The sequence below is a fragment of the Columba livia genome, chromosome 3 (assembly GCF_036013475.1).
Source record: "Columba livia isolate bColLiv1 breed racing homer chromosome 3, bColLiv1.pat.W.v2, whole genome shotgun sequence".
Lineage (NCBI taxonomy): Eukaryota > Metazoa > Chordata > Aves > Columbiformes > Columbidae > Columba > Columba livia.
In genome coordinates this window covers 89,032,293-89,054,456 of record NC_088604.1, presented here as the reverse complement: position 1 = coordinate 89,054,456, position 22,164 = coordinate 89,032,293, and the positions used below count along the sequence as shown (strand labels likewise).

The 22,164-nt window shown below is 40.5% G+C and overlaps 1 long non-coding RNA gene across 1 annotated transcript in view; it reads left to right on the top strand.

The window, feature by feature from the left end:
* Positions 1-13,579, top strand: part of LOC110359781 (uncharacterized) — a 30,705-nt gene extending 17,126 nt beyond the window's left edge. Inside the window, exon 3 of the long non-coding RNA XR_002415169.2 lies at positions 1,335-13,579. This is a non-coding gene — a long non-coding RNA (uncharacterized LOC110359781). The remainder of the gene's footprint in view (positions 1-1,334) is intronic.
* Positions 13,580-22,164: the final 8,585 nt, after the last annotated feature.

Below are 22,164 nucleotides of genomic sequence, written 5' to 3'. Positions count from 1 at the left end.
GATATAAGCAACTTTAAAAGTTTCCCAGGATATCATAATGCTGTTTAATAAACAAATAAACTAAGATTGTGGCTCTAAACTCAGAACAGTTAAAATGTTTTTGACTGTGTACATCTCCTGATACGCCCAGATTCTATGAGCCCTCTGAGGAAACACGAAGATGCTGGTCAGGTATCTTCCCTGCTCCTCCTAGGGGCTGTACCAGAGAGTTAGAGAAGCCATATCTGGTTGTTCAAACTCACAAGTGAAGTTTAAGGCAGATGTGGGGATGTCAGGGGGAATAAAAGGGTTGGAGGATACAAGATTGTGTACAAGGATAAGGAAAAACCCTTGCCAAACTGACTCCAGCAGGACTTCTGAGTTTTGCATTTGGCAAAAAATTTTCCTGCATGGGAGCTGCAGCAAAAAGTCTCCCTGAGAACATGATTCTACCTGATGAAGATAAACAAAGTAAAGAAGGGAACAGAGTTGATTTGAGATTGTAAGTAATCCTTAAGTAATCCTCTTGCCTTTTTCCAGAGATGGCACTCGTTGCTTTTCGGAAGGTGGAGGGATTCCTAGGAAATCCAAGCTGGGTATCTCTGTACAGTGTTTACTCAGTGGCATTAGTGGCCTCTCTCAGGAGCTGCTGGCAGCTGTTTCATGGGCACCTGGCATTAATGTCAACAGTACAGGTAAAAGGCAATGATAACCAAGGTCATCTGTGTACCTGAGAGTTAGGATGTTAGGACAGTATTTAGGCTGACACTTGTTTTGAGTTACTTTCTTCCACCTTTTCCTACGATGAGAAAGATGGCATGAAAGGATGGAACTGGTTGTAACATTTCGTGGTTGAGCAGAGAAGCTGTGCTGGATGAAAGAGGGAACCAGGGCTGGAAAGAGGCCGTGCTGCCAGGACGGGATAGGAAAACAAAGAGCTGAAATAGCAATTTTGTTTGTTTGCTTGCTTTCTTAATAGCAAGTTGCATTTCTGGAGGCTGCTAAAGGCTGGTGGGAGAAGAGAAGGGCAAGCACAGGGAGCAAGGGGCTGTATGGTGAGGGTCTCTGTTTAATGACATTTCCCCTTGTCATATAAAAGAACAGTCTTAAATCTCCCATGCAGTATTTAACCTTGCCTTTCTCACAGCACTGCAAAACTGGGGCACCTACATAGCCCTCTCTTGTTTAAATATGTCCTACAAAATACTTACCTTTTGCCCCCTACATGTAACCAAAAGAAAAGATTGGTGATTTTTGAGATGACTTCAGATGAATATGGAACTGTGCCTACACAAAGCAATAGTAGTGAGGAAGGGGGAGCTATTTTAATAACTTATTAACAATTTATTTTCTAGGGACAAATGTCAGAAGTGAGAACCTGCAACTTACTTTGAAGAGGGCAGAGTTTTAAGCATGGTACATTATGAAGAAATGACTTGTCTGCTTACAAAATCCTGAGCCATTTAGCCAGGACACCTGAGAAACATCGGAGACTGCGTAGTGTACAGATAATGGAAAATCACCAGCATGTTCCAGAGCAATGCTGCAGCTCCAGAGCAAGTCCAGGGTTTGGTGCAGGGGGGGTTCGAAGGATGCCAATTAACCTTGGATGAAATTGTAACTGAATGTGCTGTTGACTTTCTGCAACAGAAACCGATTTTATCTTGTGTATAGATAAAAGCGGATGGTCAGAAATGTTTCTCTTCTGGTGAAGTTTTTGCCTAGAGCTGTAATTTACTGCAAATCAGGGGAATAACTTTTTTTTTTTATTGTTGTTGGTTTTTTTTTTTTTTTTTTTTTTGTTCTCTGCTAAAGATCACAATGTAAAAAGAAATAGAGGATTTTATAGTAGGGTGCATTTTCAGGGCTGTAACCATGGAGTTGTATGCTCCAGTGCTGTCACGATTAACCTCTTCACTGCTGTCAGAAAGCATGTGTACTCTGGCAACATATTTCTCCTGACAATATTCCCCTTTTTAGGGATTATTGCTTTGGGTTTTTGTCTCATGCATGTGCTGAAAAACCAGCTGGAGCATCCTGCAGGGAAATGTGTTGTATTAGGGGCTTTTTAAGGCCTTCTGTGGCCATGGGAATATTTGTGTACTTCACTCCTTTGCAGCCCACCGTGGAAAGGAAAAGGGACACCAGGAGAGGCATAATAAATAGTACTAACAGAAGTTTGGAAAGGGCAGTACACTTCATACTCTGGGATTTATCCCAATATTTAGTAGCTGGTGATTGGGTAGGGAGGATGACATTTTCTCACACTTGCCTACAGGTGGTTTCATTAAATTTTTGTTAATTTACTTTTTAATTCATACAATGAAGTACTGAAGGAGGAGGATTTTCTTTTCGAACACTTTTCAATGCCTTTGATTCTCTCTGCTGGATTCAGAGACACAGACAATGCTTTTGTTGATCCAGTTTAATGTTGAGTTGTGTTTTTAAATTCAGTGTTCTAAGATGTGACCTGGATACAGGCCTGTCAAAATGTGAACAAAACTTGGCCTGTAGACAGCAAAATCTGCTGCATTTATTTTCAGCTGACTGTATTCTGAGGTACCATGTATGCACGGCTGTATATGTACCAGCAAGCAAATGTGCCCTTTTCTGACTGTCTCTCAGTGAACAACTTTGCATTCTTGCTTACCAAGCTTCCTTTGCTGGAATTGCTGTGAAAGGGTCACTGAACTGAAAAAAAACACCCAGAACTACCCAGACTTTTATTTGCTGATTGTCAGCTGATACAATACAGTTCATTCAATCCCAGGCTAATGAAGTCCTGAGGAAACATTGCTATGAACAAGTTCTGACCTAAGTGTTTTCTTATTTCATTTAAGCTTCTATAAAATCCTGTTCAAAGGACATTCTAATGGAAATAAAGCATTAAGACTTAATCCCTAGTGGAAATTACCCAAACAAAACATTTAGTAGAAGCAGACATTTCAAACTGCTTTCACTGACGGGCCAAGATCAGAGGAACTTTTTAGGATTTCAGTTTCATCTCACTCTGGGAATGACATTTTCTGATATTTGAAACAAACTGCACTATAATAAAAAGACAAAACAAAGAAACACTCTGAAAAGAAGAGGAAATGCTTTTCCCTCCCTAATACTATTTCAGGGTAAATTCACCTGTGCCTGCCTTCCTTTCTTTCATGTGGAGTGAGACACCTTCTTCCCATCATCGTATTTTGCAGTACCTAAAGAGGCAGCAATCAGTGGTGTGCTGGCAGTGGCACACAGGGTAGGAGAGAACTTCTTTTGTCCCTCTGTGATGGTTTTGTAAAACACAGTTGGTAAAACCCAATTAAATGTAGCCCTGGAATTACAGAAGCATCCGGTTACTGAAATGACTATAATGTCTCCTGACTAAAGACAGTTGTCTGCTTATAAGCACATTTACCTGTGGTGATATGTTCAGACAAACAGCTGAGTTTATATTTCCATGTAATATTTATGCATTTTTCAAAGGCAATGAGGCTTCTTTCTGTGTTTCTGGGCCTGGAAGATCATGGCTGCTTCTTCTGGGCTTGGGCATTGCAGCCAGCACTTAAACTTGGTCTCATTACTCATGCCTCACTTTGGCTGAAGAAGGGTTACAGCTGAAGTTAATTTGAAAGCTTAGACTTGGGTGACACTGCTGTACTTGTCCTTTCAGAAAATAACAGCTTTCACTGCAAAACCTCAAGTTACATTTAAGCCTGCATTATATTCTCCATTGCCCCTTCCCTATACCTTTCTGATTTAACTGCAAATTTTAAACAGATTTCAGCCGGAGCTGCCTTGGATTAAAAGAGGAAGATCTGGGAGTCTGCAGTTGATGCATGCAACTTGTTCTGGAAGGGCACTAAAAACCTTTCTTTTTCCCCCATTTTTTCCTCTCTGAGTTTCTTGAACAGTGTTTTTTGTTGTTGTTGTTTTTTCTTTGTTTGTTTGTTGTCATTGTTTTGTTTGTTTTGTGATTTTGTTTTTCTTTTTAATGCTGCTTTTAAAAAGTGGGTTTGTTTGTCCTGGAGCCCACAGAACAGCCTGAAGATACATTTATTATTTAAACTTGTACATAGAATTAGTTTCTACAAAAAAATAAGCTTTTTTTTATATTGCCAGAGCTGAATCCTAATGTTGTATGCCCATCAGTCATTCCGTTCCAAAAACTAACCGTGCTTTTCCTTTGAACTCGATGTTCTTGGTGACTGTTTTTTCCTGGCCCTTGAAGCTAACCCTTGGAGTACAGCATACCATCATCTTGCAATGTATCATGCTGCAGAGAACTTGGGATGGAGTTAAATGTTATGTTGGTCAGTGAGTAAAACAAGATTTTCCCAACAATTATTTTTTTTTTCCTCTGGTAATCACTAGTGACTTTAAAAAAAACCCAAAACAAAACAAATTGTGTTTGGAATCAAAAGACCAGCTCTCAGAGGAGTTAATGTAATGTCCATGTTGCAGAAGGACAAGCGTTCTTTCCTAGTTTAGTCCTTGCTTAACTGCTTTCTTCAAAGCTGAGTATTCTGGGATGTATTCTTTGGTATTTGAATGCTAGGAAATGGAAAATTAAAAATAATAATGGAGGAAATTCCCATCTGGGAAATCTGTTGTGTATTCAAAGCACCTTTAGTTGCAAGCTTGCACTTTGTGGCCTTGACGCACATTGTACCTAAAGATCAAGTTTGGATTTGCGTTTTCCCAGGCTTTTTAGCAAGGGGGTGGCGTGGCTGGAAGGGCATTAATTCAACTCTGCCTACCAGCCTTGCTCTCAATATTTATGGTGCCTGGTCGGTGTTCAGATTTTACCTCTTCAAGGGAAAAAGAACACAGAACTTGCCTTGACTCTAGAGCAGGCTGTCAAACTCATTTTTACCAGCGGCCATAACACCCTTGCTGTTGCCTTCAAAGGGGCAAGTGTAATTTTTGGACTATATAAAGGTAAGATTTATTTGAAGCATGATGTTGTAAGAAAGAAGGAGCTCTTGGGGCACAGCTACTAGCTGGAAGGAGGCTTGGCATCATGAGCAAAGAAGGTGCATCCTCAAATGCTCATTAGTGCTTTGCGTATATATTTTGTAAATAAACACAAACGTCCGAGATTCCTAGATGGGCAGTGCTATAACCAAACTAACCTGTGTCACCAAGAGCCAGGTGTCTGAGTTCACCTGAATGCAACCCTTTCAGGTAATATTTTACTTCTTTCCCCTGTGATGCCATGCAATCCAGAAGTAGGCCAAAATTCAGATTTAAGAATAAGCTAAAATCTTAGCTCTGGCTCTTTTAATTTTAAGTTCATTTTCTTTAACAATTCTTTGATATGTCTTTGACCTGCTGAAGGCCAAAAATGCATACTATTCCCTGAGACCACTGTGAGCACATGCGTGTCTTTGAAGCTAATGAAACTGTGGTACAAGAATCAGATCACTTCAATTTTATGTATTTGTATACTTAAATTTAAAAAAAATACTAAAAATAAATTGTGCTATTAAACTTGTTCTTACTTTTGTACTGTTAGTCACAGCTGCGAGCTTTCTGGTTGTACTCAGCAGCTACAAAGTGTGCGGGCAGCGCAGGGAGCAGGCCGGTTATCAATACAGTGAGTGCTTCACTGTTTCTTTGTCGGTCATTCACTTGTGTTGCATTTGGCAGTTTTAAACTTCTTTTCCGAAGATGTCTCTAGAGTTTTGCTTTCGTATTTCTGTAAATTCCTATGACTTTGAGTTTTGGTATTCAGGTCTTCCCCATTATCAGGCACTTGTCTGATCTGTGCCTTGAATCCCTGTGGGTCTCATTTAAGTTTATAAGATCTCTGAGATCAGACATTTTGGCTTTCACCTACCTCACAACTGTTGGAAATGGACTTGAAAATGTACTTTCTCCTCGAGCCTTTGAAGTCACGATCTGTATCCTTCATTCAAAATAACTAATACAACTTCACTTAAATGCTTCATCTGAGGTAAAGTGGTGCCAATCTAAATTTGCCCATTCCTGAAGTTATCTTGCAGAGCTTTTCCTGGCCTTCTGGGAAGGAGCTGCTGCTGTTGTTTTCCAGTTTCACAGTTCCAGTGATGCTGTTCCCTCCCTCGACCCGGAGCACCGCAGTCTGCCTGCCAAACCTCAGGCAGGGACACTGAACATCAGTCCAGAGGCCAATGCAGAAAGCTGCCTGGTTTGTTGTTGGCTTTGGGGTTTTGCTTCTGAACAAGGGTGTCTTTCTGTAGCTGGACTAAATGTGTTCCTGTCATATTAATAAAAATGTGCCCTTGTTTCTCAGGCTTTGTCACCTTTTGAACACATATTAAACATAATGAACATACTAAACGTAATGAACTCCAAGGCCAGGCTGGATGGGGTTCTGAGCAATGTGATCTAGTTGACCATGTCCCTGCTCATTGCAGTGGTTTTGGACTAGATGACTCTTAATGGTTCCTTTCAATCCAAACCATTCTATGATTCTGTGAACTCTGCTGGGGCTGACCCAGAAAATGTAGTGATCTATTTATGTGACTTACAAAAGTCCTACTTCTTCTACCTGATTTAGAACTTTGGATGTGTTCTCTACCAGTTCCAAGCTGTTGTATCTGCTGACTGTCAAAGCATTTAGCAATCTCCTGATAGTGAGGGGTTTGGGTTCTTTATTTATTTATTTTTGATCTCAAAGCAAGTGTACATACAGATATTACTTATCTGTATGCAAAAATTATTCTTTGTTGGTTGTTTTGCATACAAAACTATATGTTTTTTTCGCTTCTTAATTTACATGAACCATGCATCTATTGACATAGGAATACTGAGAAAGTTAATTCTTTATTGCAGGGGAGTATTGTACTTCTGCAATACCTAAATCTTGTGAAATAATCCATTTGCCTAGTGTGCTAATTCCCCCACCTGATTTTAAAAAGTGGCACAGAATACCACTTGTGTCTCACAAGCCCCGTGGCAGGGCCAGAGCAGCACAAAAGCCATCCTCTGCAGTGGACTGCCTTGTTTGTACTTGCTGCTGTGTCTCTGAAACAAATAAGAACACGGGAGAGAAAAAAAAAAAAGAGAAGAATATGATGGTTAATCACGTTTTTGGATGCCCATGAGCAACAAATGTGAAGTAGCAGTAAAAAGATTAATGCACTTTTAGGGTACACTAGGGGAGTTGTTTTTGGTAGAGATATCCAAGACATTGTATGTGGCAATGATGAAGTTTCACGTACAGCTGAGATCACCTGTCTTTAACAAAGCTTAATGTGAGTTCAAACAGGTGCGGATGAGGATTAGTAGGTCAGTTAGAAGAACGGAATGGATTACACTTTTCCCTGTTATTCCTTACAAAGAGGTAGAAATGCCTTGATTTGTTTAGCCTGGGAGGCAAATGCTTATAAGGGGATAAGACATATATTTGTAAATGGGTTGGAGGGTTCTGTTTCAAGGAGGGGAAAAAAAGGTATATAAGAGGATAATATTACTCCCAGATCAAATGTTTATTATCTGGTCATGAATACATTTAGGCTGGAAAGTGGAAGGTTCCTGAGTGCTCAGAGTGAAGCTCCAAACAGGACTGGAGGGAGTGAGGAGTTTAAATTGTTGGGAGATTGAGTGTGATAAGCCAAATGGAAGGGATTGTGTAACTAATTTGGAGAATTCCTGAAGATAAGAACCCATATGTATCTGCTAGGTTCAAAAGGAAACTGGATTGCTGCTTGCACTGTATTTATTTTTGGTAATCCTGTGCTAAGACTTCTGCCTGTTTCTTGTAGAGATCAGCAGAGATTTGTCCCCCTGAACAATATAACAAACTCTGTTTAACAGATTTCTTGCATGTTGCAGGGATCTAGCACATCAGTGGTGCCTTCAGTCTCTCTTCTGCTGTCTGCTGTCTACAGCTGTTTTGTCTGAGCTGTTTCTTAGGTCCTTGTTTGGTTATCAATTTTGGGCAACTATTGCATGGAAGTGGGTACCTGGACATGTGTTGCGTGCTTTCCTGGGACTGCAGGAAGCCTCGCTGCAGGACCTGCATCCCAGTTCTCCTCTCTTATTAAGGGAGAGATGCTGATTTACTTTTCCCTCAAAAGGTGCTCGTAATCCAGTAGTGCTCCTCCCACCCTCTGTTTATACAGACAGTTTGTGTCTTTAAAGGCTCTTTATTTTTTGTTTTGAACATTTCATGACACACATTGCTGTTTACTCAAGCAAAGGGCTGAGTACAACTGAGTCCTTGTCATGATGTACTGATTGAATACAAATTTATTTTCCCCCAGTTATTCCTTCTTTCTGGTGCATTAACAAGATAAAAAAAAAAAATCAAGGGAGAGAAACATTCTCTGGATTCCTTAAATATTCCTTGTGTCTCAGTGTTATGGCACAGCTCTGTATGTAACCGTAATGACAGCAGGAGGATCCCCCTCCTCAGGATGCACAGGCCAGGAGCAGAGTTATTTACTTTTTTTCTCTGATGGCTCTTGCACAGGTAAAATATCTATGAAACTTCAGAGAGTAGCAGTTATACCTTTATCTACGAGTTTACTTTGCTCAATAATGCATAGTTAATTCCTTTTTTTCTTCTGTAAGGGCTAGTGTTTAAAAGCACTTGTGTACCCAGCTATTGTGTATGCTTGAAGCTGAGCAACAAAAACACGCTGCCAGCTACAAGGTCTTGCTGCTGTACTTTTCCTTGCAACCTTTAATATATTCAAACCACTGTTATTGTGCATAGAATTCAGCAAGGCTATAATCACCATTGAAGACGGTGGCTGGTTTATGTTTAGTTTGTGTTTTGCTATTTTAGGACAGACAAGAAAAATATTTATGTGGTAGTTTTTTTTTTTTTTAGGATAGGAATAATATTTTCTGTTTACATTTGTGGAGTGAGCACACCCTGGTCCATGCAGTCACTGGGACCCCAGTACCACAGTACACAAAGTGTTCTTACTTTTCTCATCCACCATCACACTGATCAGTGGATTAGCAGGTTTCATCTGATTGAGTGAAATGTCTAAATAGTTAGTAACAGTTGCAGTAGAAAGAAAATATTTTTCTTCTGAGCAACAAAAGTCTAGTTCCCCCAGGTCTTGCATCCTACGTCTCAACTTTCTGCCAGTAAAAATAAATAAAGAATTTTTTAAAAACCCCTCCGGATTTAATAGTTGCACCTCTTCTAAGCCCTCCACCATTATCTTTCTTCCCCTTTCATTGTTCCCTGCCTTTCTGTTCCCTGCACACATACTCTCATCTTCCTCTGAACTACTGTAGGGGCAAAAGGCAGCTTGTGTGATGTCTTGTTCTGAGCTGTACGTGTCCTCCCTGACCTGCCTCAGTAGGGAGCTGCCGATCTCCCATTGCAGCCTTCCCCTCAACAGGAGCATTTACTGGTATCTTCTATCCCCATGCAGATCTACAGCCCTGTAGGAACTTAGGACCCCCTTAATCCATGTGTCAAATGTGACTAAAACTGCCTGTCATGTTCAGAAGCCATTAGGAAATGAAATGCTGGACAGATATACAGCACTATTGTAAAAAGCCCATTTCATCAGTGAGCACCCTAAAAAGACTGGATTTCCAGTTGTAATATATACAGACAGATAAGTATTCCTACCCAGATATATAAAGTTAACTCTGAAGATGTACTTTTATGTGCATTCTGCAAATAGGTAATTGAAAAGTGAGGAAGAAAGAAGAGGGATGTTTGTATCATCTCATGGCAGGTACAAATGTCACAGCACACCTGGGTGCTGCTGACCTTGTTTCTTACACAAGTGCTAATGAAATATTTTGTGGTTTAAAACCAAAACAAAACAAAATGCAAACACTTGGAAACCCAGTATCCAAAGGGTTTCAGAACTTTATTGTATGAGCCAAATATTTCCAGCTGTTGTTGTCTTCCACTCATTTCCCACAGCATCTTGGCCTGGGTCTGCTAGTGATCTTTCTTTGTTGATGGCATGAGATGTTAGCTGAGCCAATGTTTATGCTGCTCAGAAGGATATTCCTCAAGCCTACTTCATTAGTGATTTTTAAAGCTTGTTAACCTGTTTATCTTCAAAGGATGGAAACATTTAATGCTAAATAATTTGGACAGAATTTATATAGATTTTGATAATGAGTACAATTGGATAGCAGTCTCCAGTCTGTGTGATAAACTAGGGGCCATCAGGCATACTTCAGTTGCTTCTCACTGAGAGGAGTGAGATTAGATGGCATACACGGGTGTCTTAAGCAGCATTACATCTGCTATTTCCAATCCATTGAGTGTTTCCAGTGCACAGCTTCATCAAAACAAAACAATTGCTAAGATAGTGGAAAACTTGGGGATAGTTTACTATGGGTTCTGTGATAATCTGTGGATTATCTTGTGGCATAGCGTAATCTTGTGAGTGGTTTAATTTAATTAAATCTAGAGCAGAGGGCATATCTTGGATGTTGTGGGATCAACTGCTTTCTATCATGAGACTTTATAAAGTTGCATATGCAAAGCAGTTGCAAAGCTTAACTGTTTTAATTTTCTTACATATTAGCCTACAGTGCTTTCTTTTAGGGTTGATGTCAAGTTACTCAAAACCACAGTCTGGTTGATTGACTGCTTTTTGTTGTTGTTTTGGTTTCCAAGCATTCATTAGAATGGCAGGAAGTTTTTGCTTTAATTTTATTTTACACCACTCACAGTAGTGCTGCTTGTATTTTACATTTCTTTTTGTTTTGGTGATGAAAACATCCTACTTGGCTGTTAATTGCTGTAAACATTTACTTAGCACTTTGCAGTCGCTAATGAATTAATCTCTCTAATGCTGGGTAAGTGCTATGTGTATTTTAGAGCTCAGGAGTGTGGATGAGACATACCTAAGGCCATAAAGTGTGTCGGTAGTGTAGATGAGGATTAATTTGAGAATCTTTCTGTGACTCACTGTAGTTAATGTGCTAGTAGTGTCAGTTTGTGGTTTTTATGTATGAGCCAGGATTTGCAATATTATAGAGATTACATCTGTCTTGTTCTAAAGCAGCTCTTTCAGGTTGCCTTCATTTTCCTTTGAGAAGTCAGTATTTTCGAAAGCTTGCTTCCACCTAACTGAAATGTTAACTTTACTTGTAAGTCTGATTCACAGCTAAAGCAAAACATTACCCATTGCAATATCAGCCCTAGAAGTTAGACTACAAAAGATGAAAATCCCTTCTACTTCTGACACTGACTGGGCAGAGGGAGACAACCAGTTCTCTTTTCCACTTGCCTGTTTGCAGGGACCTCCATAACCCGCTTGTGTTGCTGAACCCCAGAGGTGCTCCCCGGTCTCGCATGGCAGAGCTATGGGTAGCACAGCCTGGAGGAATCCCACATCCCATCCTGTGTGGGACAACACAGCCTCAGAGGGAACAGACCCAGGGCTGAGCAGCCCCTTGGAGCCAGCACAGACGGACTCTGTGCCCAAAAGGCCTCTTTGCACCCAAATTTACAAACATAGCACCCTCTTTTTCCTGGGAAGATGAGGGGGGAAAAAAACCCAACCAAACAAAACCAGACTAAAAACAAAACAAAAAAACCCAACTCCTTTTATTCTAAAAATAAGAGAAACTTCAAACAGAAAAGGCGTCACTTGCTTTATTACCAGCAGCTCAGAGCTGGTAGAACAGAACATAAGGCTCCATTGTAGCGCTGGGTTATTAGAGTTGTAACAGAAGGAGCATCTCTACTGGGATATAAGGTGCTTTTATTTCACACTAGCTGTTTCTGTTAGTCAACAGGCCTGAGGATACTGCTGGATCTATATTCACAGCCTGAACTTTACCACTTAAGTACCTGTGCCTATGGTTTGTTTGTTTTTTAACAAATACACTCAAAATTGCTTCAGTCTCTTTTTCAGAATTCTAGGTAGAACTAAAAATTTGCTGAAAGAGATACATGGGATGGGGAGGGGAAAATAATTTTCCAATCATGTATTACTTTTTCTTCCATTTTTTCCCTCACGTCTTTTCCCAGATGTTGCTAAATGAAATTTAGGGCTCAAAAATCTGTAGGTCGGGTTTTGTAGATGAAGGTTATGTTTAAAGGCTTTTTATTTGAGTGAAGTAACAATGCCAACTAGTGGTCAGATCCTTCATAGAGAAGAGACTTGGTATTCTGGCAAAAAAAACCCTTGTTTTAATAAAAATATATGTAAATCATAACGGCTTGGAAGGAAAGGAAAGGATCGTATTTCTTGGTTTTCCTTTAATAAGGTATTTTGATTAATTATATAACAAGTATACCAGTAGTTTAATGACGTTGTCATTAAACCATGCATTAATACACTATTATGCTTTTTTTTTTCAAAATTAGTTTATCCCACTTATAAACTGATCAACTGTGCTAATGGTTCCAAAACCAAAGAAAGGCTTACACTGTTTCACAATAGTATCTGGGTTCTCCTTTCCTAACCTATAGATGTGCAGTGGAGCTTGAATAACCCATCTGGCTTTCGCTTGAAAGTGCATGGTTATTCTAATAGCAAGGGATATTCTCTAACATCACTGAAATATTTTTTTCTTTTCCCTCCCTCACTCAGTGTTAAATGTATATCACCATATCAAACTTCATGAGGTGCTGTGCCACCAGTTGCTTTTTTTTTTCCTTATGTTGCTTAAGGACTTGTCTTTTATCAAGATATTTAGTTTTTGAGATGTATGTGTAAATATTTGTGCCTATAATCTGGAACCACTATCTAAATATAAATATCCCTTTTATGCATTAAAGTGGTAAGACTATAAAGCAGCTATTTAGGTTGCATTTTAGGCTTTGGGGTAAGGATTTTTGCTGTCAAAACTGTACCCTTCTTATAGTGTTCATCTAGCACCCTGTTGTTTCAGAAAACTCGTGCTAATTAACAAGGCAATTTCACTAGATGATATGGGGAAAGGCACAGATGAGGGAGACAGCTCTCAGAATTCTAAAAACTGGGTAAAATTAGGGTATCTTTTTACTTTGTGTCAGCTAGAAATTTTCAGAGTCTGCAGTCTGCAGGTCCTACGTCTTCAGTATCTACAGTTCTCTTGATGTACAGGTTTTCTAGAAGCAGTCTGAAATTGGGGTACCCTGTTCTTTTAGTGTTAAACTATGGGAGACATTCCCTGGATTTTCTCCTAGAAATTGGCTTGACTACCTACCTGGCTGACTTTTGAAAAGCAAGCTTTCTACATGTTATCATGTACTTACAATTATTAATTTTGAATTCCTAACAATTCTGAGCGTATCTATGCTATTTATCACGTGTTATGGTTTCTGCAAATAACAATGACCTTTTGCGTTCTGTGAAGTCAGCTGGTTTGTGTGTGCCTCTTATTCCTTATAAACAGTTGTCTGTATTTTATTTTATCCAAAGGCTAGCCCAATTCACTTCTCTGCTGTGTACTGAGCTTTGGATCAGGTCCTTGATCTCACATCTTTAGCTGTGTTGCTGAGATTAGGAGCTCTGATTCACTCTGATCTGCATAAAAAGGTGGACCACACTTAAAGGAAATATTTTTGAGGACTAGTTTTGCTTCGCACCAAAGCTCCAAATCTTTCTTCCCCTTTTGGCAGGCTTTGATAAATGCTGTCCACTTCCACAGTGGAATAACTTGGACACACAGGTTCCCTCTCCCTCCTGTGGCACCAGGAACTGGAGCCTGCTCTCTGTGGCTGTGAAATTGTGCAGTTACTGTTTATGGTGCTGCTGCGTGTTGGCTTTGTTTGAGCATCCTTATCCAATGTGCTCCTTCAGCTCTACTTTTACCTTTCCGACATAAATACTGGGCTTTGGCATTCAAAGAACCATAAACTCCAAGGCAATCCTGAAGTTTCCCGTGTGTTTTAGAGGAGCGTGGGTGTACACCCCATTCCCCGGCTCTTCTGCACCCCCACAGGGTTTCTGGGTTTCTCTGTGTCGTTCTTCTGACTACAGACCTTGAGGTCTTGATTTTTCTCCTCCTACCTTGATTGTTCAGTGCTGACAATGCTGGAGACCACACTTAGAGCAGCCACAGCTTGTTCATTTATTTTTTAATCAGTGACTACTTTGAAGATCACTTACTAACAACCTCCACAGAAACAACCTTCTAGCATTACTGCAGAGTTTGGAAGTCCTCTGTGTTGCTAGCTGCTCAGCTATCTTCAGACCTGTATGTTTGGGTTTATTTCTTTTTTTCTTTTTCTCCCCTCGAGTCCAAGCATGGTTTGCATATTGCTTTTATTCTCCACTTTATTTATCTATTGATTTATTTATTTTAATTTTAGCTCAGAGACATCAAACATTGACTGCATTTTTTGATGTATGTAATCCCTGCTTTCCTGCCCCCTGTAGCCTGAAGGCAGCTTAAGTTCATAATTAAACTATGGCAAGATGGGAAAAGAGAACAGTTTGCTCTGTGAACTCAGCAGCATTAACAATTAACTATGCCTTTATTTATTTATTTTTAATGAGGGAAGAAGGAGAAAAATTAATAACATCTGTCCGTCATCTGCATTGATATATGGATTTTATGGAGATGGGAAGCTAGAGAAGAGAAAGCAAGATGCAGCCATTGCTTTCTGTGATCTTTTCCACCTGTAGTCCTGAAGAGAGGATTCTAGAATGTATTTCACCCCACTCCAGCTTTTTCTCACCACTCCCCTGCCCTTGCCTTACCACCAAATTTAAAGAGAAGGAGGAGGGAATAGAAAGATAAAGCAGATCCCAATCCACCATCCTTCTCCCCATTGCAGCCTCTTCCCTTCCTGGCAGAAGAATGCTGCTTTCTTGCTTTTGGGGTTTCTCAGTTGCTAGGAATTCAAAATATTTGTGGCTTTTTAAAAAATAATTTTGGAAATTGCATCAGTGCTGAGGCCTTGGGGCTGGAAATGCCAAGTGTTACCTAAGTGGAATATTTGGCAGCCCAGCATGGCACTGTGTGATGGGTGATGAACTTGGGGCAAGAGGAGCCAAGTGTCAAGGGTAGCAGAGCCCCCAGCCGTTCCTGAGTCAGCGTCAGGCAGACGAGCGGTGTCCTGATTGCAGAGGGGCGGCTGCTGCTGCTCGAGGTAACATTTGTCCTTCACAAGAAGCAGCCCACACACAGATCTCGGTGGCAGAGGGAAGCCAAAGACTACATGGAGAGGTGAGCAGAAACACTAGCCTGGTAGGAAGAAAAGGGATTCCTGAAGAAGGGCAAAAGCTGAGGGAGACCCAACCGGTCTTAACCTGTCGTGCTTCTTCCTTTCAACGCGATGTTTGCCACAGGAATCTGGCCAAACACAATTACTTTTTTTCTTTTTACCTGTGTGAAACTGTCCTATCTAGCAGATTCAGAAATGAGTGATGAGCACAGCCGGGAAACAGGGAGCCTTTACATAGGAGTCTGAGGACAAAGAACTCCTCACTGGGAAATAAGTGGAAAAAACCCAAGGAGTGATCTCTCCCTCACAGGGGCATAACAGGCAACTCTGTGGAGTAACACAGAAACCAAGGGAATCCTGCCATCTCCAGGGAACGCTTAAAATGTTAAAATTCCTGTTTTCTTTGGCATGTGAAGGAAATATTGTTTGTTGTTTTAAAACCAATATTCCGGTAATGCCAGCAGAAGAATTTACACATCACATGTAGAGTACTGAGGAGTGTAGTGTTTGTGCATGTGATATCTATGAGAAAGATGGGTTTGAATATGTCCTAGCCATCTGCTGTAAATACTTAAAGTTTGTTAAAGTAGCACTCTTTACAATACATTGATCATTTGGCTATTTTGTTTCCCTTCTGCAATTTGAATACCTGCTGTCAGCAGAAATTACTCTCCTTTGGTCATTGTGAAGAGCCCCTTTATTCTCTAAGGAAAAAAATTTTACATTGTCAAGAAATTCTACCCAAGCAGAAGGGAGACTCTCTTTCTTTCCTTCCCTCTGCTCTCCACACATCAACTATCCTTGCAAACAGCTACTCTGTAGTTCATGCAATGGACCGACTGCTTTGTTCCTCAGCATTGCCTGGTATTCTGAGAAAGTTTGGCTAAACCTGCACAGGATTAGTCACTTTCAGTGGTGGAAAAATGTTCAAGGATATACTCATAGATATTGCTCAGTACTGTTTTACAACAATATATATGAAGGAATTATCCTGTTGCCGTCATAATGCCCTACAATCAACACTGGGCTGCTTCAGTGCAGTTCTTCATACATAGCTCTGGGGAAATTTTTATGGCCTGTGTTGCAAGTTTCTCAAAATCCAAACCAGAAATTCACTTTGTTGGATCAGTTCGGTCCCCAATGGCTTGCTTCGTTCTGTTTCCAAGGACTTGGGGATCCAGGGTCCCATTTCCTTCTGTCCAGATACAGAGCCCAAACATGATGCATGTAGGACAGCTGTGCTTCTCTGGATGCCTTGAAGAACACAAGTGTAACTCAGACTTGAAGGAGATGAGAGATGTCCTGCCCTGATCCCTTCTACCATTCCAGGGCTTTGCTTAGTGGAATGCTGACGTGGCCAAAGTTTTCTGCCCTACTTCTTCCTCTAGACAAATTCCCTTCTCCACTCTCCCTTTTATGAATTAGGGACAGATACCTGGACTGCATAGACTTTTCTTGATTAATATGACTACCTGACATCCTCTTCCTCACCTCTCTGTTTTCTTTTGAAAACTATTTATTTCTTGTTCACATCTAGTAAGTGCAGACTGAGCTTTTGAAATCCTGGATAAAGAAGGAACTCTGATTCCTTCCTTTTATCCTGCAAGGACAACCAAGAAAGGGGGAGGCTTTAGCTGACCACCCAGCTACAAGTGGAATAGTATGTCAGATGGGCACATCACCAAAGCCAAGCAGAAAGAATTAAAAAGCTGCAGCAGGTTTGGTGATCTGAGGCAGGGACATAGGTGGGAAAGGAGTTGCAGTTAAGGAGCAGTGTGTATATGGGGTGGGGTTTAGCGGGAAGACAATTTTGGAGCAGGATAGAGGATTGGGGGTGAGGGGAGGAGTGAGAAGAGGGTGGTAAGAGGGTCCAGGTTGGATTGCAGGGTCAGGACTGAGAGTTTTAAACGGTAGAGGGCTTAATGAGGAGATGCTCTTGAATGGGAGAGGCTGAGGTATTTGACACAAGAGTGGTGAGGAGGGATTTGGGATCAGGGGAAAGCTGGAAGGAAAGGAGCTGATGAGGACAAAAGAAGGGCTTGCAGACTGAACAATGCAGTTAGGTCATTTGAGCTCTTAGTGCGTCACTGCAGTGCAGGAAGGAGAGATATGACATCTGGATCAGAGGAGGGAACGTACTGGGGACTTGGAGTGTGAGTCAGAAGCAGGATAGGTCAGAAGAATGCTCAAGACCACAGAGACCTTTGACTCTGGAGGGACTGTGATTACCAAAGGGCTAGTCTTGTCCCTACTCATCCACCCTTCTCACTTGGACACCTCAAAGCAGGACTCAGGAACAAGAAACACCCAGACCCACTTTCTTGCCTCTCTGCTCTGCCCCTTCCACTTGTTCAGACCAGGAGGAGCCACCTGTGAAACCCTCCCTCCACCTTCACTTTCTCCCCTACTCCCACACTGTAGAGGTGGCACACCGAGCAACACAGCAGAAACTTAAACTCACATAGTCCAATGTTCTTGGTGCTTCCCATTCCCTGAAAGGTGAATGTTTGATCTTGGGCTGCTTCTTTCAGGTAAACTTGGGCTTTGAATCACATGTTCAAACATGTAGAGCCCAGTTCAGAATTCTAACAATGGCCTTGATCATGATTTCTTGTTTCTAAATATAAACTGTGGTAGTGGGAGATAAGAACAACTCCATCCAGGTTTCTGTGCATTCCCATACTGTTTGCTGTTACTGCCAGTGCAACACTACATTGAATCAACTACATTTCTATTCTCAGATTAAATGTCCTTTATTTAGAAAGTCAGAGTGTGTTTTAATGAATCTGTAAAATGAATTCTACAGAAATTACTAAACGGCATACAAAATGCAGTAATTGTAAACATGACCTACTAATTTGCTATCAGGTAGTGTGAGAGATTATCCTCCTGTCCTTGCAAAAAATTGTTCTAAAAAAATTATATGCATGTAACAACCAGAAAAGAGCACTGTGCATTGTTTTAAATGAACCTGTGATTTGTTAGGAACATTTACTAAAAATTGGATAGGAAGAAATGTCAGTGTCTGTGCATGCTCTGGCAAGTATAAACTCATCTTGAAAAACAGTGTTTCTCTTGTCAGAGGACAAGACAGTTCCCAGGTATGTTGTACCTTCAGAGGCTGCTGTGACTGTATCCTTAGGCTAGTTTTAATATTTCTGTCTGTTTCAATTAGGTTTCACGTTTCAATACTGGTAATTTTAAATAGACAGTTTGTAAAAGTAGAGCAAGAAAGTGAACAAAACATGGAATGTTTTATTCCAGAAGCTTTAGCCTGAGAATGTAGCCTGTAGGCAGGAAGCTGAGGAGTTGTCCATGTTGTATAAAGGGAAATTCAAACTCCCAGGCAGAATGTTGATTAAAAACTACTGAGATGCATTTACATAACCTCAGTAAAGCACATGTGCAGGTAAAGTAATATAAAAAATATTGCAAACTTCTTTTTCCAGGGCCTAGTACAAAAAAATAAAGGTTTGCCTTCAGGTGGTATGCGATTACCAGATACGGACTAGGAAATTCTCTGGTGGGACTCAATTAATACAGCAGCCTGAGGTCCATCGTGTTGATCTTAACAATATTTTTCTAACAAACTGTTAAGTTTCGTATATCCTCTTGGCCTTGATTACTTGCCCTAACTGGTGCTATGTTGAATAAAATGGCATCCAGGACTGAAAAAAAATTGAAGGTGGCATTGTACTCAGTATCCATGACATACAGGTTAACTTCCTAAACAACTCAGGCAAGACGCCTGCTATTTATTTGCCTGCTGTTGTTGTTTCTTGTACAGTAAAGAGCAAAACTATGGATGTTATGTCACTTAGAATGGAGAATTTTATCTAATCAATGTAGTGGTAAATAAAATTCAGGAAAACCAAACAACTTTACTTGCAGACAGATTTCAAGACTTATTAGTCCATCTTCAATGAATGTCTTCTTCTCTACTAAGGACATTCAAGCTCATGTTTTTTACTAAATCCATTTCCTGCATTCAGCTCCGTGTCATGTAGTATAACATGGTACATTGATCTTCTGTTGCCTTTTTATAGAATCTTCTAATTCAAGATCTTAACATCTTTTGTGTTAGTATAGGAATCTTCTGTGTTTCCAGAGTCCTACAGCAAGCTGTTGCCAGAATCCAGAACAAGAGATTGAAGCTCTTGATCCAACATATTGTTCCATTTACCTTCCAAATATTTGAAAAACAATCATGCTCAGCTTTGCAGGTAGGTGAATGCTCAAAGTCAGGGCCCCAAGAGTCCCATGAAAACACTCACTGGCTTCATGTGTCCTAATCCCCTGAGAAATACCTACCTGGAACTTATGGAATAGCAGATACAAGTGAAAACACACATCAGTAAGATAATAAACATCTCTGCTCTAGTGTGAAATGTGGATTGGGAAATATCTCCACTTCTTTTTATATTTCTCATTTTAAGTTTCTGCAAAGTAAAACATGGGAAAACTTAAGCTTTTATTGTCAAATCGGGTTCTGATATGCACAAACATGACTTTCACTGACCTTTTGAGGGGGGGCTATGGACTTCACTGAACACAGCACAGAATAGCATAGGCTTGGAATGGGAAAGTTAAGTAACTAAAAGGGACATCAAGATATTTATTACCAAGTCAGAAGTACGTGATGAGGGAAAAATGGCCAGTTATCTTAACGCTGGGGTGTGGAATAGATAAAGACACAGTAAAAAACATAAATCAGCAGAATCAACGCAACATCACAAAGCCAAAGAAAGAGGATAAAGGTCAACAAAACCAGGGATGTCAGGAAGGCAAAAAAAGACATGACAAAAAAATGGCTGAAGACTGTGAAGGCGAAGTGGGACTTTTATAACTATGTCAGGCAGAAAAGGTCTGTGAGAGACTGCTTATGCCAAGGGGAAGTTGTTCACGTATGTACTAGATAGTGCTGAGAAACACAGCAGTTTCTTCACCTCAGCATTCACCAGGAAGAAAGGGGAGAAACCTGTCAGAACCAAACATACCTGTTTGTAAAGCCCAAAATGGAAAATTCCTGAACACTAAGTCTGCCCACTACAGCTGACAGAAGGGTATAATGGCATAATAGAAAGGTCCCAGGGCAGCTGTCATCCCCTCTTGCTCCCCAAAAAGGTAAAGATGGCAAGCAGTGACAGGAGGACTGGCAAGAGCCAACTGCAGTATCTGTACTGTTGCAGTGCACTGTGGGTCATACCCAAGGAGCAGCTCTCCCCTGCTTCCATGCATAGTGTGTATGAATTTTGGTTTTGCTTTCATTAGTGCAGGTGTGAAGTCCTCCTCCTGCTTGCTTTCCTTATGATCTCCCTTTAAGATGTTTGCTTATTCTTACTCAGGCAGTACTGTGTGCTCAGAAAATGTTGTTTTTTAGTTTCAGGGCCAGCATCCCCATTTGTCTAGGCTCTGTGCTTGCCCAAAAGCTTTGGGACTCATATAAACAAGGTCATGTTACATTTATGAATAAAACCATGCATGACTAACTTGTTCATCTGATGGGAGAAAATAAGGTGACACTCGAGGCTGCAAAGCTCATAGATACAAATTGAACAAGGTTAATGAAATTGTACAGGGCAAGAGAGTTTATTACTACAGCTGCTCCTGGACCATCATCCATGAAGAACATCGTAACAGAATACTCTGTTTAATTATGGGATGGGTATGGTTCAGGCAGGCACAAAGAGAACTTTTTTCTTCTGCTTGTGCTCTAACCCTGATTTGGAGGAAGCCTGGGTAGGCACTAGCACAGAGGCAACCAATTATTGAGAAGGTGATGCTGCGGTCACCAGCCCCTTCTTGCTGGTAGGAGATAAAGCAAAGGTATTGAAATTCCCATTAGCATGATACGTGCAGCACATGCTTCTGGTCACTGCATAACTTCTCCCTGACCAAATCTAAAGTCTACTAAATCTATAAGCTACTTAATTGCATGACTTACTGAAAATATCCACATTATTTCATAAATGAGCTAGTCTATCTTTAGTTCCTGATTATTAACTCTCTGGTGAACAAGGCCAGTCTCAAAGAAAGAGGCCTAATGGACTCCTTGTCTGCTTTCTGAATGTCTTTTTCCTGGAAATTAGATCAAGATCCTTCAACTCTCGTAATTTAAATTGCTGCTCTCTGACACTTTGGCAATTGAGAAGGGCAAGATTCAAAACAGCATCTTGGAGGTGAAAGGCTACATATCCTGTCAGTGGGAAAACTTTCATTTCCAAAAGCAAAGGTATTTGACATCAGGAAAAGCCTTTGTGAAGTCCACCATAGCAACAGAAAAGTATTCACCTTGATTTAAAGCATTCTTTTTTTGGTGAAATCTAAAAATGGAGCAAGACAGGGTTATAACTTAAATGCAGGAACTGTGACAAGTAATAACTTATATGAGGAAACGGAGGTGCCACAGGGACTGTGTTCCAAGGCAAACTTGTCTTGTGAAAAGAATCTGAAGTAATGGTCAAATAAACCAGGCATTTTTTTATTGTGTTTTTAATATTGCCTTTAAAAAAAAAAAAAAAAGGCAGAAGTACAGGAGTGCCTGACATTCAAGAAAGGGTTGCTTGTGATTAATATACTGAGGAAACTGCTGAACAGTTTATCCCCATGAAAGTACTATCTCTAGGATGTTGCTAAGATCAGGAAAAATGTGGATTATTGATTACCTTGCCTGTGAATCAAACCTGCAGGAATGCAGGAAGGAAAATCTAATATAGTTAATCCTCTTTGACTTAGGACATTTTCTGAATTTTTGCTCTTGAAACAATTCACTTTCAATGAAGAGTTACTGGTTTAGTTCTGTTTGGTTTTTTCCTTGTGTGCTTTTCTCTTGTAGAACAATAAGAACTCCACTAAATTGCAGTCTGGTAAGGATTTCTCTCAAGAAGTCTGAAATGCTGCAGCTTAAACACTGAGGAGCCTGAGAAGAGAAACAAATTGCGTCCTTCCCAGTGCTACTTGGTCGGTACCAAACGACTGCACAGCTGTTTTCCCATCCTTTCTACTAGACTACAGTGGTAGTTGGGATGTTGTGTGTGCCCAAGAGGAGGTCAGGCATTTTGCTGAGCTTTGCTTTTTTGACTCTGAAATTGTGGCCTTCCTGCTCCATT